Below are 15,198 nucleotides of genomic sequence, written 5' to 3'. Positions count from 1 at the left end.
TTAACAATAGGCTCAAGACTGCATAAATACTTTAAGGTTACTATTTTTAACTTTTTGAATGGCAACATATTGGTCACGTTTGGAGGACGTGTTGAAAAAAAAATCGGCATTCTCGTGGAAAACAAATGTGTTCCTTTCTTGCCAAGTTGAACCAATGTTGTCAATCACGAAATCAAGCATCCTATTAATGTCAGTTTTGGCGAATTTTTGTTTGAATCGGGGTGATTCTTTACAAAGTACGAACAACACCCACTAAACAACAGGTTCCAGACTGCTTAGATACTTTTAGGTGGGTTTTTTAACTTTTTGATTGACAACATATTGGTAGCGCTTGCAGGACTGTTTTTTTTTCAAATGAACAAACGGCATTCTCATGGAAAACAAATGTAATCTTCTTCTTGCCAAGTTGAACTTGTTATTTTATTCATATGAGGCTGACTGCATTCATGATTTTCGTAGGAAGAAGAAAAAGAAGTAAGCACTTTCTTTTAACTTCACTTTCCCATCTAAAGATGGTGCTCTTTCATTAAAATTATTTATAGTTTTGTGACAAGGCACGTTTTTGGCGTATTGAATTTTAAACCTGATGCTTTTTGTTATTTATTTATCATGTGTTTCTTTATCTAATACGTTCTCCTATTTATTTGTATTGTAGTCCTGTAATATTGTGTTGTCATTTCAATGTTATATTTAACATTGCCATTAAAGTGCGAGGTTTGGCATGCCACAAAACCAGGTTCAACCCACCATTTTTTCCTTTAAAAATGTCCTGTACCAAGTCAGGAATATGGCCATTGTTATATTATAGTTCGTTTCTGTGTGTGTTACAATTTAACGTTGCGTCGTTTGTTTTCTCTTATTTTTGAGCGTAAATTGACATTGCGATAAGACGTGTCACGGTACTTGTCTATCACAAATTCTTGTATTTGATTTTGATGTTATATTTGTTATTCTCGTGGGATTTTGTCTGATGCTTGGTCCGTTTCTGTGTGTGTTATATTGTAGTGTTGTGTCGTTGTCCTCCTCTTATATTTATGCGTTTCCCTCAGTTTTAGTTTGTTACACCGATTTCGTTTTTTGTCCATGGATTTATGAGTTTGAACAGCGGTATACTACTGTTACCTTTATTTGTGACAATGTTCAACGGATCTATTCCTGAAATAGTTGAGTCTGCCTCAAATCTAGAACTTGATTATGGGTTTCAATTTAAAACAAATCGAGATTATTTCAGCTTCCAAATTAAGGACCTTCCATTCCTATATTTGCATATACCTCTCAGTTGATAGGATTTTCATGGGCTTTTATTTTATACAATGCTTGCATTACTAGAGTGGTCCTGCTCACAAGGTAGCTATAAAACAATGAGTTGTGAAAATTAAATCATTCCTTCGTAAAGTTTACGGTTGGTTGACCGTTATGAAATATCTGCTTCACAGATGACGGCGAAAATGTTCCAAATTGTCGTTAACATAATACTGTTCTCTATTCCATGACAAAAAAGTAAAATCACAAAAATACTGAACTCGGAGAAAAATTTAAAACGGAAAGTCCCCAATCAAATAGCAAGGTCAACAGATCAAACACAACAAGCATATTCCTGACTCGGTACAGGCATTTTCTTATGTCGATAGTGACCTACCAGATGAGACTTATAACCCGATGTGTACATATATGAGTAAAACGAAGGCCGTCACATTATTCAGCAGGATCTGCGCCTCCTTCATGAGCACCAGAGCTCATCCCCAGTTATGGGGGTGTCGGTCAGTCTTTTGTGTTGTGTGTTGTGTTTCAAGTATTTGTTTTGTCTTTGGGTCTTTTTAGTTTGATGCCTTTGCTTTGTCGGTTTACTTTAAACTTACGAGTTTGATTATCCCTTTGGTATCTTTCGTTTTTTCTTTACCACATCAGTTTAAAAATTATTTGTTTTTAATTAACTAGCAAATAACAACCACAAAAACCTCAATTTTTATCTCTTCCGTAACGAATAATACAGTTAAATTACTTTAATTCTGCGTTTTTGTTTAAATGTCAGCAGGACTTCCTTTAATAACTACTATTGATACCGAATGAACTTTCTACTATTAACGTTGAAGAAAGTGCTTCGTGTACATTTCGTTTGTTTTTTATTGTTGCTTTACTACCGGAACGTAAAAGATAAGCCAGCAATCAAATTAATTCAGAAGAAGATTGATACTGATAAACAATCAGTTATTGTCTATTTGTTAAGAAAACAAAACAGTAACACTATTTCAATTTTTCTTAATTACAAAATATATCCTTATCGAATAATTTGAAGGTCGTCAGGGTACCTGAAAAAAATTAAGTCAATCATAATATCACTAACGTGAAATAGCATGTATAGATTAGCTTGAATATGATCATGAAAATTTCGAAGAAATTGGTTGGTTGTATTAATTTTGTGGTGTATGAAGAAAGGTGTTTACGGACAAAAAAAATCAAAATAATGTCTCCTTTGTCATACAAAATTTACAATCATTGACAAATATCGACCCAATCGAAAAGTTCTTGATAAAACAAGGTCAAAGTTTACTAGATAATAAACATAGATGCTTATATAAGTTCACATACAAAATATTGTGTATCTAAGCAGGGTTGGTCATTCCATTAACAATGATGACTATAGTCCATTTGAAGGCAGTCTTCGTTTCCGTTATAATTGTTCGGCTTTCCTCTTGCCCATGCTGTAAAGTTAAATATTATGTTGGAAGAAGCCCATTGCCATGTTCCTTCGATCACATCATCTCTTCCTCCTATCCAGTAGCTATGATCTGTTAAGTATTATCAGTATTTTAATTTTAAAATATGCATTGGTCAACAGTACTACATTTGTCAAATATAGAACACTGAAAGAAAAGTAAAAATAATTCTACAGAAAATAAACTCCAAAGGGTTCAAACTCATTAGTCAAATACAAACTTACTGTTCCCTTTAAAAGCTGACATTTACTTCATTTGCGCTTTCTTTGATAGACAAGAATGTTGCCAGTGAAATTTAAAAAAATGGAAGTATGATAAGAGCAACCATTTGCAATAGTTTTTTGCATTGTCATTTTTCATTTCTTTCATCTTTATCTTAATTTTATTGAAAAGGATGATACAAATTATAACTTTAATTTGTTTGGGAATGTCAACTTTAATTGAACTATGATCATGTTATAAACAAGACAAAATTCAAATGTTTTACATTAATTGTCAATTTTACACATAGGTCTGGTTCATTAAAAATACACACGTTTATACTACATTTTTATGCCCCAAGTTTTGGATCGAGGTAGTTTTTGATGAAGTTGAAGTCCAATAAACTTGAAACTTTGTACGCATGTTCTTTATGATATGATATTTTTATTGCAAAATTAGAGATTTAACCCCATTTTTACGGTCCACTGAACATAGAAATAATAATGCGGAGGGGCATCCGTGTACTGGGACACAATCTTGTTTCTATTTTTTTCTTATTTTATTAGTTTTTGATTTCAAAACTTAATATGAAACAAACTTCTTTCAAAAATACCATGAAAGAAAACGCAGGCTCTTGAGTATCTCTTAGCCTGGAAGATATAGGTATAAAGAGTTAATAATATTATAGATTTTTACAACAGAATTCTTAGTTCATGTTGTGTAAAGTTTACAAAGCGGATACATCAATAAATTGATCACACCTATAACATGAACAGGTTTCAATTGTCCTTCGGGTATTTGCATCCACAAAATAAATAATGCAACGATGTTGGATGGTGCATAAATATTTTGTTTGCTTTTTGTGGGATGTATGGCTGATGACGTCTCCTTAATGTATACCCACGTCTCTTCAAAGACAACTCTCTTATAATGAGTAGTAAGTATATTTGCCTATATCACCCTGCTTATTAGCTCCGCAATTCTCGAATTAGCGACCTCACGTTATCAAGCTTGCTTTAGTCAAGCTTGAAATTGTATGAAGGGAGGCGAAAAAGACCGGTAATCTAACGATAAACAGATTATCGTTTTTTTTTATACAGATACCGTAAAATATCACCAGCTCGACACAATTGGGACCTTGCTCACTCACCAAACAATGTCACATTGTTGCTCGCGACTGATGTTTTACTATATCAATTTGTAGAAAGAAACATGGTAATTTATACATAATCAATTTGTTATTAACCGAATGTTTTACAACATATATACATACGTTTTCCAAAATCTTTAAAAGTTTTAATCAAGTATCTGATTGGCCCTGACTCTCTACCTCAGCGAGCCTGGCATTAAGTTTTATTTTAGGAGGAAACGTTTATCTTTCGATTCCTTTTACATAAAATATCTAATTACTGTATTCAAGACCTGTTGGTGACCTTCTGCTGTTGTCTGTTCTATGGTCGCGTTGTTGTCTCTTTGACACATTCCCCATTTTTATTCTTATTTTTATTTTAAATTATAATTTTGAATGGCAAACTAACATATATTAATAAAACCTGTAGACATACTTTTCCAACTTAAACACTGATAAAAACGGTTTGACAACTGTCACGTAGCTTTAAGAAACGTAATTACTGTCATACATAATAATCATTTCACTTTTTATAAATGTTCTGTATAAGCCATGATTGTAATGATTTTTATAGCATTTTGATGAAAAAGAAAGACAAAAATAACAAACTTATCAAATAAGCCGGAATTACTCCATTATTGTAAAGTTTCAAAACAGTGTGTTAGATTAGTAAGTCTGCTTGTGTCTTACCATCAGCAAACGAACTCGTATTAAGTCAATTGTGCATAGATGCTATGATACCTAGATAGTCTCTTATTACTGTATTTAGCTTCAACTTTTTTTCATTTTATTAAACTTTTTTGTTTTTGTTTTTGGTAATAATTATGTTAATTGAGTGTTACAACAACAGACGCAGCTAATTTACAGTTTGTTTTTTTTTTATTTTAAAAAAAAAAATGTATTTCTTAAAACTTTTTTTTTTATTTCTTAAAAAAAAAAATTTTATTTCTTAAAATTTTTTTTTTTATTTCTTACAAAAAATTTTTTGTGACAGTTTTTGTCCATTCGTTTTTGATGCGTTTTGTTATTTGATTTTGCCATGTGATTATGGACTTTCCAAAAAAATGGTTATGGAGTAAACATTCGTGTGACAACAACTCAGACGATACATAAAAAATCAGAATAATGAAGAAAAAGTTGGTTTCCCTATATACGTGTACCTGCAGTGTTGGTGTACGAGGTGCGTTTATGATTTTCATTATTTTACTTGATATGAAAAATTGACAAAAAATAATATTTTACTTGTAAATGTAAATCCTGAGCCTGTAATAGCTGCTCTTCTTGTTTCATTTGAATTAATAGAAACAATGCTGTCGCCTTTCTTGTTCTCATAGAATCATATGATATGAGCTCCATGTTTTGTGAACGTCTTTCTTTATTAGACTGACCAGTGCATATCGCGCATGGCACTTTAAATGTATTTTAGCGCGAAAATTAACTTACATTTAGCTGGATTTATTGCCGTCGTAGTTCCATCTTGTCGCCTTCGTACTTTTATTCGATGGCAACACGACGGGATTACGAGATATTCACGAAGTCGTGTTGCCATCGTAAGACCTTCGGGTAGCTTCGTGATTCATTCGTGTAGACATCGTAATGCCCGATGGAAACGATGGAAACACGAATGCAATATGATGTTCAAAGATCCATTCCCGGTGACATTACGATGGTGAGGATGCTGATACGAACTCAATACGAACCCTCAACATCGGACGCACCTTCGGGGATTTTTTAACATGTTTAAAAATTTAGAACCCTTCCCGAAGTTGTCCCAGAAGGCTAGAAAAAGTGGCCGATGGTTCTACGATGGTTAAAGATGGCACTACGTATAGCCCGATCTGGATACGATCAGTCCCGATTTTGAAAATTTCCATAATCATGTTGCCATCGGCGTAAAAATCGGGACAGTGTGACGCGGGCATTAGGAAAAGTTTCACGCTATCTGCACGAAGAGGAAACCTTGCAGCAACTCTTCGGTCGTTGCCTGGTGCAATGCGACATTGCTAACCCTTTCCAACCTGCCCTCATTTTTCAATCCAAAATCTCCTGATCCCACACTGTTCAGAGCAACTAAAACGATTATGTTTTTACATTGCTCATGAACATAATTATTCTTGTCTGGTCATAAATATGCATCTTCATACATAATTTGACACAAATCATAGATCAATTGTCTGTCTGTCTGGTGTTTGTTTTCCATTACTAGTATATCTTTTATACTTTTTTTTTACTTTTGAAAATCTTACTTGATGCAATATGATTGACAATTATTGTTTTCTATTACTAGTATAGCTATAAACTTTTGTAATTTAGAGATATGAGCTGATGCTTTACCATTGTTAATAAAATAGCACTATACAAAGAAAGACAATAAGGTTACACACTTAGACTGCCGACTTTGTATTTATAGTGAGTTAAGCTCATTATGAATTAAAACATCATAGTACCTATGTTATAGAGAAATTCAATAATAATTGTCTATTCCTGTGAAATAATATAGAGGAGGCCGTTTATTTTCCCGATATTGTACCCAATACGGCTTACAATGTAATGGTCTAATAAAAAGAATAGAGTCCAAATAAAGTCCAAATTTGAAGAGCAATTAAGGTTAAACCTTTTAAAAGGTTTTGCCACACACATCTAACTTAGAGATCATGATTTGATTTATGTAGCAGCACACTATGAAATGTATGTGACGTAATATACGGCAGGTATTTAGTTCAAGTTTTAAAGCTATGATAAAGGAATTCATATGTGGGGATGTAACTCTTGTTAAATCTTTCAAAACATTTCTGCTTAGTGGTTCTTAAAACATTCTATAACTGAAAAATTTCAATCGATCTTGAAACCACAAAATTTCAAATGCAGCTAACTAATCAGATATCATGATTTATTTATGTATCAGCACATTGTGAAAGAGGGACGAATGATACCAGAGGGACAGTCAAACTCATAAATCGAAAATAAACTGACAACGACATGGCTCAAAACGAAAAAGACAAACAGACAAACAATAGTACTCATAAACTACAGAATAAGCAACACTAACCCCACCAAAAACTAGAGGTGAACTCAGGGTAAACAGATACTGTTCCACATGTGGCACCAGTCGTGTTGCTCGTGGTATAACAAATCCGGTAAATAGTCTAATTCGGTAAGTCAAATTCATGAAAGGGGAGGGATTTTTAGTTACGACGTAAGGCACATATCCAGTATCATTTGTGAAAAGGTTATTCCATAACAGTCAACCAACTCGTGATGGCGTCCGTAAAATTTACGAAGGAATGATTTCAACTTCACCATTTGGAACTCTTGGTTTAAAAGTTTCCTTGTGAGCAGCAACCCTCTATCAAGAAAATCATGATAGGAAATGCAAGCACGGGAATAATGTATCAATTGGGAGATATATACTCCGAATGCAGGTGTTGCTGGAATGTTGCTACTTAGAAATGGAAAGTTCATAATTGGAAAGCTGAAATCATCTCTTTTGTCGTAAAGTTTTGTTTTCAACCGACCCTAATTTTCAATTTCTAGATGTAAGTCAAGATATGAGGCCGACTTAACTGTATCTGTTGCATCCTTTACCTCTAGTTCGATGGGATAGATGCGTTTAACATAGTCACCAAATTTTGACTAATTTAGTGAAAGAACATCATCTATATAGTGGAAAGTAGAGATAAAGGATATTGCTTACTTCTTATCTTTCTTCCTAAGAAGTTCTTGTATGAAGTCAGCCTCATAATAATAAAGAAACAAGTCGACCACAATTGGTTCCCTTTGGAATGCCGACAGTCTGTAGAAAAACTAGTCCTTCGAAGGTAACAAATATGTTATCAATCAAGAAATCAAGCATCTTGATAATGTCAGTTTCAGAGAATTTTTTGTTTGAATCAGAGTGATCCTTTACAAAGTAGGATTTATCTCACCCTAAGACAAAAAAATTGAAAACAACACGTTTAATAATTTATTGCGTCCGAAGCGCTTTTCTGGATTTACCTTCATCAGGAACGATCTAAGCCAAATATTTTAAATCCGAAGATGTATAAGTATCGAAACTGTTGAAGAGCTTTATATCAAAATACCTAAAAATGAATAGCCAAATTCATCTAAAAGCCAACTTTGCCTGAGGGAGTTGAAACCTTAGTTTCTTAATTATTTCAAAATTTATAAGCGGACAATTTTAGTAAAGTTTGTTAAATCATGTCAGTACCGAAATACTGACTACTGAGCTGATGATGCCCTCGAGGACTGATAGTCCACCAGCAAAGGTATCTGTCCAGTGATGTAAAAAAAAAATTGAAAACAACACGTTCAATAATTTATTGCGTCCAAAGCGCTTTTCTAGATTTACCTTCATCAGGAACGATCTAAGCCAAATATTTTAAATCCGAAGATGTATAAGTATCGAACCCGTTGAAGAGCTATATATCAAAATACCTAAAAATGAATAGCCAAATTCATCTAAAAGCCAACTTTGCCTGAGGGAGTTGAAACCTTAGTTTCTAAATTATTTCAAAGTTTAAAAACGGATTATTTTAGTAAAGTTTGTTAAATCATGTCAGTACCGAAATACTGACTACTGAGCTGATGATACCCTCGAGGACTGGTAGTCCACCAGCAAAGGTATCGGCGTAGTGATGTAAAAACCAATTGAAAACAACACGTTTAATAATTTATTGCGTCCGAAGGGCTTTTCTGGATTTACCTTCATCAGGAACGTTCTAAGCGAAATAGTCTATATCACACAACATAAAAAAAACTAAATACTTAGCCACAGGAAACCTAATAAAACCTGGAATGATCTCAGTTGTTTCAGAAGGCAAGTAGATTCTGCATTTTGACAACAGAGGATTTTTAAAATATGAAAGTAATTGTACATTAAAATTCATTATTAGACAGCTGAAGACTCATTTAGCCTGCAAACTTTTTTTTTAAGAACATCAATATCATATTTTAGATTTTTAGCGGGCTATTTTTGTTTGACTGTCCGTATTTTCTGTGTGTCCAGAAATTTTTGTAGTATAAAAATAAGAAGATGTTTTATAATTGCCAATGAAACAACTCTCCACATGACACCAAATGACACAAAAAGTAACAACTATTTGTCACCGTAACGTCGAATGTTTACTAACACTTTTTTTCATACGCTTTTTGATACAATTTTATTTTAAAAAAAATGAGACGAAAGACAAATAATTTTTATTTGAATTCGTGATAGACACATGTAAACAGTTTCACAAAAGATATCCTCAAGGGGGTTTACATTTCTATTTTTGGCCAAATTGTGGGAAAATATGTGACATCTTTACCCCCTTTTTGCAATATAATTAGTAAAAAAAAAGGCAGGTTGTTGCTATGGATACACCAAAAAGAAATATATTGAACCATTCAACTACTGGGTGTCAGACCAAGGAAAATACTAATTACATACATATGCACATATATGACACAGTAAGCTTAATTTGTATGAACGAAAGGAAAAGGGGGTGGTAATATTTATGTATATATTGCTATCTAACATCAGTACTAATCCAGTGACAAATCTCATTTTGAAGAAAAAAAGCAGTAAAACTTCCACAACAAATCAGCGTCCTACTTTACTTTCAGGAAGTTTTTTTAACCGTTGGGGTCCTCTTTGTGCAGCTCTTGCAAGGCGAGTCTCTCATACTTATGATTTTGCCATTTCATAAGGGACTTTCCATTCTAGATTTTTCTCGGAGTTCAGTGTTTTTGTGATTACAATTTATTCTGCCTACACAGTGGTCGCCTTGTCAGCCACTGCATCATCTAGATTTTTTGGCACCCTTTGCTGTCTACCCCTTTTTGTTTGTTTTCTATGATCTCTTCAAGCACCGTCACAGCTATTTACCTGTCTATCTTAGCTCTAACCACCTTGCCAAATAATCCAACTGCTTTATTTTCATGTAATAGATATTTTAAATGTATAATTTTACTCAGACCTTCTGTGTACAGAATCTAGCCAAATAAACCGGGAACGTGTCCATTGGACACAGATAATACCCCAGCTTGCATATAACGTCATTGCTCACGAACGATAAAAGAGACACCACCCAAATTCGCATTTGATCTGTGTTTTATGGTATTGCGTTTCATTGAATTTGGTTGAGGCAAAATAAAATTAGAAAACAGAAACTAAGTGTTGAGACGTAGGTAAACGTACTTACGGACAAACAAGTGTAATAATTAACGCCTCCTCCGCTGCTGCAGGAGATATAAAAATAATCAGATGTTTTTATACTGAAATGGTAGCATACCCTACCAATGCCCGACTATCCCTACGACCCTTATACGATCAAGTCGATCTTGTCTGGCCGAGATCAGGCTGAGATCGAGTATAGTTGATTTGGTCTAGCTAGTCGATTGAAGATCGTGTAGAGATCGTGAATTGGTCGGAATTATCGAATATGTACTAAATTAGTGGTCGGATTTGAGTCGTGAAGGAGTAGTGAAGGAGTCGTTAATGGTCGTGTTAAGGTCGTGTACAGTCGGATAGCAGTCGGAGCAGTCTTAAATAGGCCAGATCAAGAATTTGGTCACGCTTGGTCGTGGAAATTTGGACAGTCGGGATCATCGAGTTGATCTAATCGGCAGTGTGAACCTAGCTTTACGGAGGTATATGTAGGACTCAAATCTATGGCGGGTTCCATATCTATGGCAAATTCCTAATCTATGGTAAATATGATGTCACAAACGCCGAACAAATCACAAATCTGTGGCAGGTTTTTGTTTTCTCCAAATCTATGACAGATTTTGAAATTACGCAATTTTCCGTCACAATTAAATAACGTCATGTAGCTTCGAAGCTGCTGCTAACGGGGACGGCTTTGTTATACAATGCAAAACAGAAGGAAAAGAAAAAGATCGAAAAGCAAGTTTGCAAGGGACCCTTATCCATAAACAAATAATATTATGACAATTATGTTTGTTTCAGGTCTTGTTTTCTCTTATGGTGTTCCTTATGTTGCCTTTACCCTTAATTATACAAGTCTATTTCATTTTATATGTAACATAACGAAAAGTATATTGTCAGCTATGTAGCAGTGACAAAGTGTACTATTGTAGCAAATAATCTTTTTTTAGATACAGAAAAATAGATATGTCATAGATTTCTAATAGATATTAATTTAATTTTTCGCTATCAACATGTCGAATGTATACTCTCGGAGAACTAAGGATTTGTTTTTGAAAGTCACGTGTTTGAGGCGAGTCATTGTTCATTACAGGACTTCATCGTCATCATTTACAAAATATTTTTATTATCTAACGCTCAAATAGATGTCTGTGACATAGTTTTCTGTAAATTCGGAGTTTAGTATGACGTCCATTATCACTGTACTATTATGCATATTTTAGGGGCCAGCTGAAGGACACCTACGGGTGCGGGAATTCTCGCTACATTGAAGACCCATTGGTTGCCTTCGGCTGTTGTTTGCTCTGTGGTCGGGTGGTTGTCGCTTTGACATATTCACCATTTCCTTTCTCAATTTTATTTTATACATGTAACTAGTTAAAAAAACAATTGGTTTTTGTGTTGTGAAGGGTCAGGTATACAGAGTAGGAAATACCAATTCTTCTGGGCACATAATTTCAACCCTAAATTTGTGACATAACATATATGCTTCCTAGTAGTGCTTCTCGTCCGTTTTTTTCTTATACTGCAGGTTGGGTCAGGTATACAGAAAAGGAAATACCAATTCTTCTGGGCACATAATTTCAACCCTAAATTTGTGAAATAACATATATGCTTCCTAGTAGTGCTTCTCGTCCGTTTTTTTCTCATACTGCAGGTTTAACTTTAAAGCAGCTCTTTTGTTTTCTTTGGCCAGACATTTCGACATCGAAATCATCTGCCATAGATTAGGAATCTAAAAAATTCGCCATAGATTTGGGATGACATGATATTTATCATAAATTAGGATTCTGCCATAGATCTGGAACCCACCATAGATTTGAGTCCTACATATATACTTCAAAAACCTTCAGTTGTGGCAATGGGGGCATGAACATGTTTCTAAATGGTTTCTTGAGTTCCCATACATGATGTCAATAAAAATTATGCATATAAAAGATATGGCTCAGGACGAAAATACATTTTGATACTGTTACTTGAATTAGATTGTTTTTTATAGCTTCTAGATTGTAACTTCGGTTTCTCTTCCTTTCTCGAAACACATCTTACACAGGTGACAGAAACAGGACAGGCAAGAAGTATATCTATAATTATTTGATCAACAAGTCAAATGGTAGGTTAACTGTTTCTGAAAATAGATTGTTTACTTAGTTTTGTTTTTCAGATGTTATAAAACAAAATGTAAAACATTTATACAAGTGATTGACATAGTTTTCTGTGAACAATTGTGCAGTTCGGTCTATAGCAGCTAGCAGTGCCAATATTACACTTGTTATACTAACTTATTTTCGTCACTGTAAGTGGAATAAATCAGGTTTTTGTTTTCCGTTTCAGTATATAGCTATATATATATTGTATACAGTCATAGCATTGCCAGATTATTTCCGACTTATTAGTTTGAATGTCCCTGTGGTATATTAAATTTACCTGCCCGATAGTGAAATGGATATTTTGTCTTTTATTTTGAAAACAGGTATGCAAAAAGAATAACTGAAAGTGGCAGAAAGTTTAAAATCTTCAGACCTACACGCAAACTGTCAGGTGACTTCTTATAGGAGTGATGACCCTTAAACAGCAAATTTTATAATTAAGTTCCCCCAATTTTTGTCCAATGTTTTGAAAACTACAAAAGATACAGAATTTTTTTTGTCAGGAAATTGATAAGCAAGACCAGATCTACAAATAAGTAAAAACATGGCTGATATCATCAGACGACTCCTTGATGAGTCATTGCCCTTTAATGACGATTTTCACTAAAAAAAAAAACCTAAAAATATTTTCATCTTTTTAACTATATTAGATAGAAAGAAACTTAAAATTTCAAAACAACATCAACAAATAATCAACATGACCTAAATCGTCCGTTGAAGGCTTCTTGCAGTTATTGCCTTTTAAGGACGATTTTTGTCCAATTTTTTGCATGTTTGTCTTTTAATTTGAAAACTGTAATAGATTGATAGAAACTTTAGATATCGAACTTTATCAACCAAACAAAATCTACACATATGTAAACACGACTGAAATTGTCAGTTAACTCTTAAGAGTTATTGCCGTTTCATGTTGAATTTTACCAAATGAAATGGTTCATGGCGATACAGGCTCTTTAAAGCCTCTTGTTATTTTTGTTTTCCTTCACAAGAATATGTGCGTATTCCCTGTTTTTGTAACCAATCAAATTGCAGGAGTAACTAGAATATTTCACTGCAGTATAATATTTGTAATCTATCCCACTCTTTTAACAATATCAAACACAAGACAGCCATACCAAACTTACTAGTATACAGGATGACAGGAGACAAATAACAACCATGGCTGTGATATCAGATGTGGATTTTGCTTTCTTACTTTTTATATACCTCTTAGTTTTACGTGTTTTATTGCATATGCGTTTATGGAATTTGTTTGCTTTTCGATCAATTGCTATGAAATAAAATTTCCATGATAAAAGGTATTACCTTCTGTTGCAAAGACAACCAAGAAAGGAGTCAGAAAGAAGAGAGGCGAAAGATACCATATGAACATTCAAACTCATAAGTCTAAAATAAACAGACAACACTATGGACAGACAACAGACAAACAATAGTACACAAAACAATGCATAGAAGACTAAAGACTTGGCAACACTAACTCCCGCCAATAACTGGGGGTCGCCTCAGGTGAGTTAGACAAAGTTGTCACTTACTGCATCACTGCATGATTTGAGTTTACCATTGTGACTTTGTCTAATCATGTGATGTTACTTAATCAATTAATTTAAGTTATGCTTCAGTAAATGAGTTTTGTCATACTGGATTCGACTAGCAGTCTTTAACTGATACCGCGTTTTGATTTATCCAAGCAAGGACATTTCAGCTGTCGTAGCAATTTTAATACATTTTTTTTTTAATTTTTAAATTAACATATGATTTACCTAGCCTAAAATAACGAAGAAAGCATTGGCGTTTGCAATTTACTGACTTCATTTTGGCTAGAGACTTTGTTGTCACGGATGTCAATGATGTCCCGAGATTGCATTTCACATTAGGTAAGATAGAAGATAAAAATGTTTTATTGGTTTCCTCATTAAATACAGGATTGACACAATATACATAAGATAGCCAAATGCGCACATACATATCTAGAGTTCATTGTTTGTGCATCCCGTAAGGCTCTGTTTGGCCACATTTAGGAAATACATCTTTGTAACTGTTTTCACACTCAAAGCATAAACAAATTCGGCAGTACAATCCTGTGTTATTTAATATTTTACAACACTTGACACATCTCTCTAAAATTATACATCTCTTTCGTGTGCTTACTGAAAGTAAAAAAGTCAGTGTTATCATTATCACTATTATCAATAATAAATGGCACTTCTTTTTGTTTATATTTGTCGAGAAGACCGCGGGACCGGCAACGTCTCGGAAGAAACATTGTAACCAAGGTCGACGTCACAACGGCGACGTCACCTTATCTTTTTCTTAGTAACTAGTAAACGTCAAACTACAAAGCTGTTGTGTATTTTATCAGAGTTATATTATATGATATCGTCCCCACATTTATGGTGCCGTGACCAGGATAACGGGCAATCGTAGTGCCGTTACCAGACTTTTACGAAAATTTGCCGACGCAAAAGAAAGTTCTGAATTCGACAGAGAGGAGCTGTTAGCCACATACGAAAATCTACAACAGAAGAAGAAGTTACTCGACACACTGAATGAACAAATTGAGAACGCATCGGAAACAGAGGATATAGAGACGGAAATCGTAGACACAGATGAGTATACTACAAATTTTGTTACTAAACTGAGACATTTTAAGATATTCATAGATAAAACATCACAACCTATTTCCAATCAACCATCACATTCGTCTTATCAAGTTTTAAATGTAGACAGTCCACCGTTCATTCCTACTAGTTCACCCGCAATTGCACAGACAAGTTATGCCGCCCCGTCATTGCCACAGTCAAATGATGCCGCTCGAATTTTAACAGAGGCAAGCCAAATTGCCACATCAAT

Source organism: Mytilus edulis, chromosome 2 (genome assembly GCF_963676685.1).
Source record: "Mytilus edulis chromosome 2, xbMytEdul2.2, whole genome shotgun sequence".
In the NCBI taxonomy this organism is placed as follows: Eukaryota; Metazoa; Mollusca; class Bivalvia; order Mytilida; family Mytilidae; genus Mytilus; species Mytilus edulis.
The sequence above is the reverse complement of the archived record's forward strand: the minus strand, read 5'-3'. Positions refer to the sequence as shown.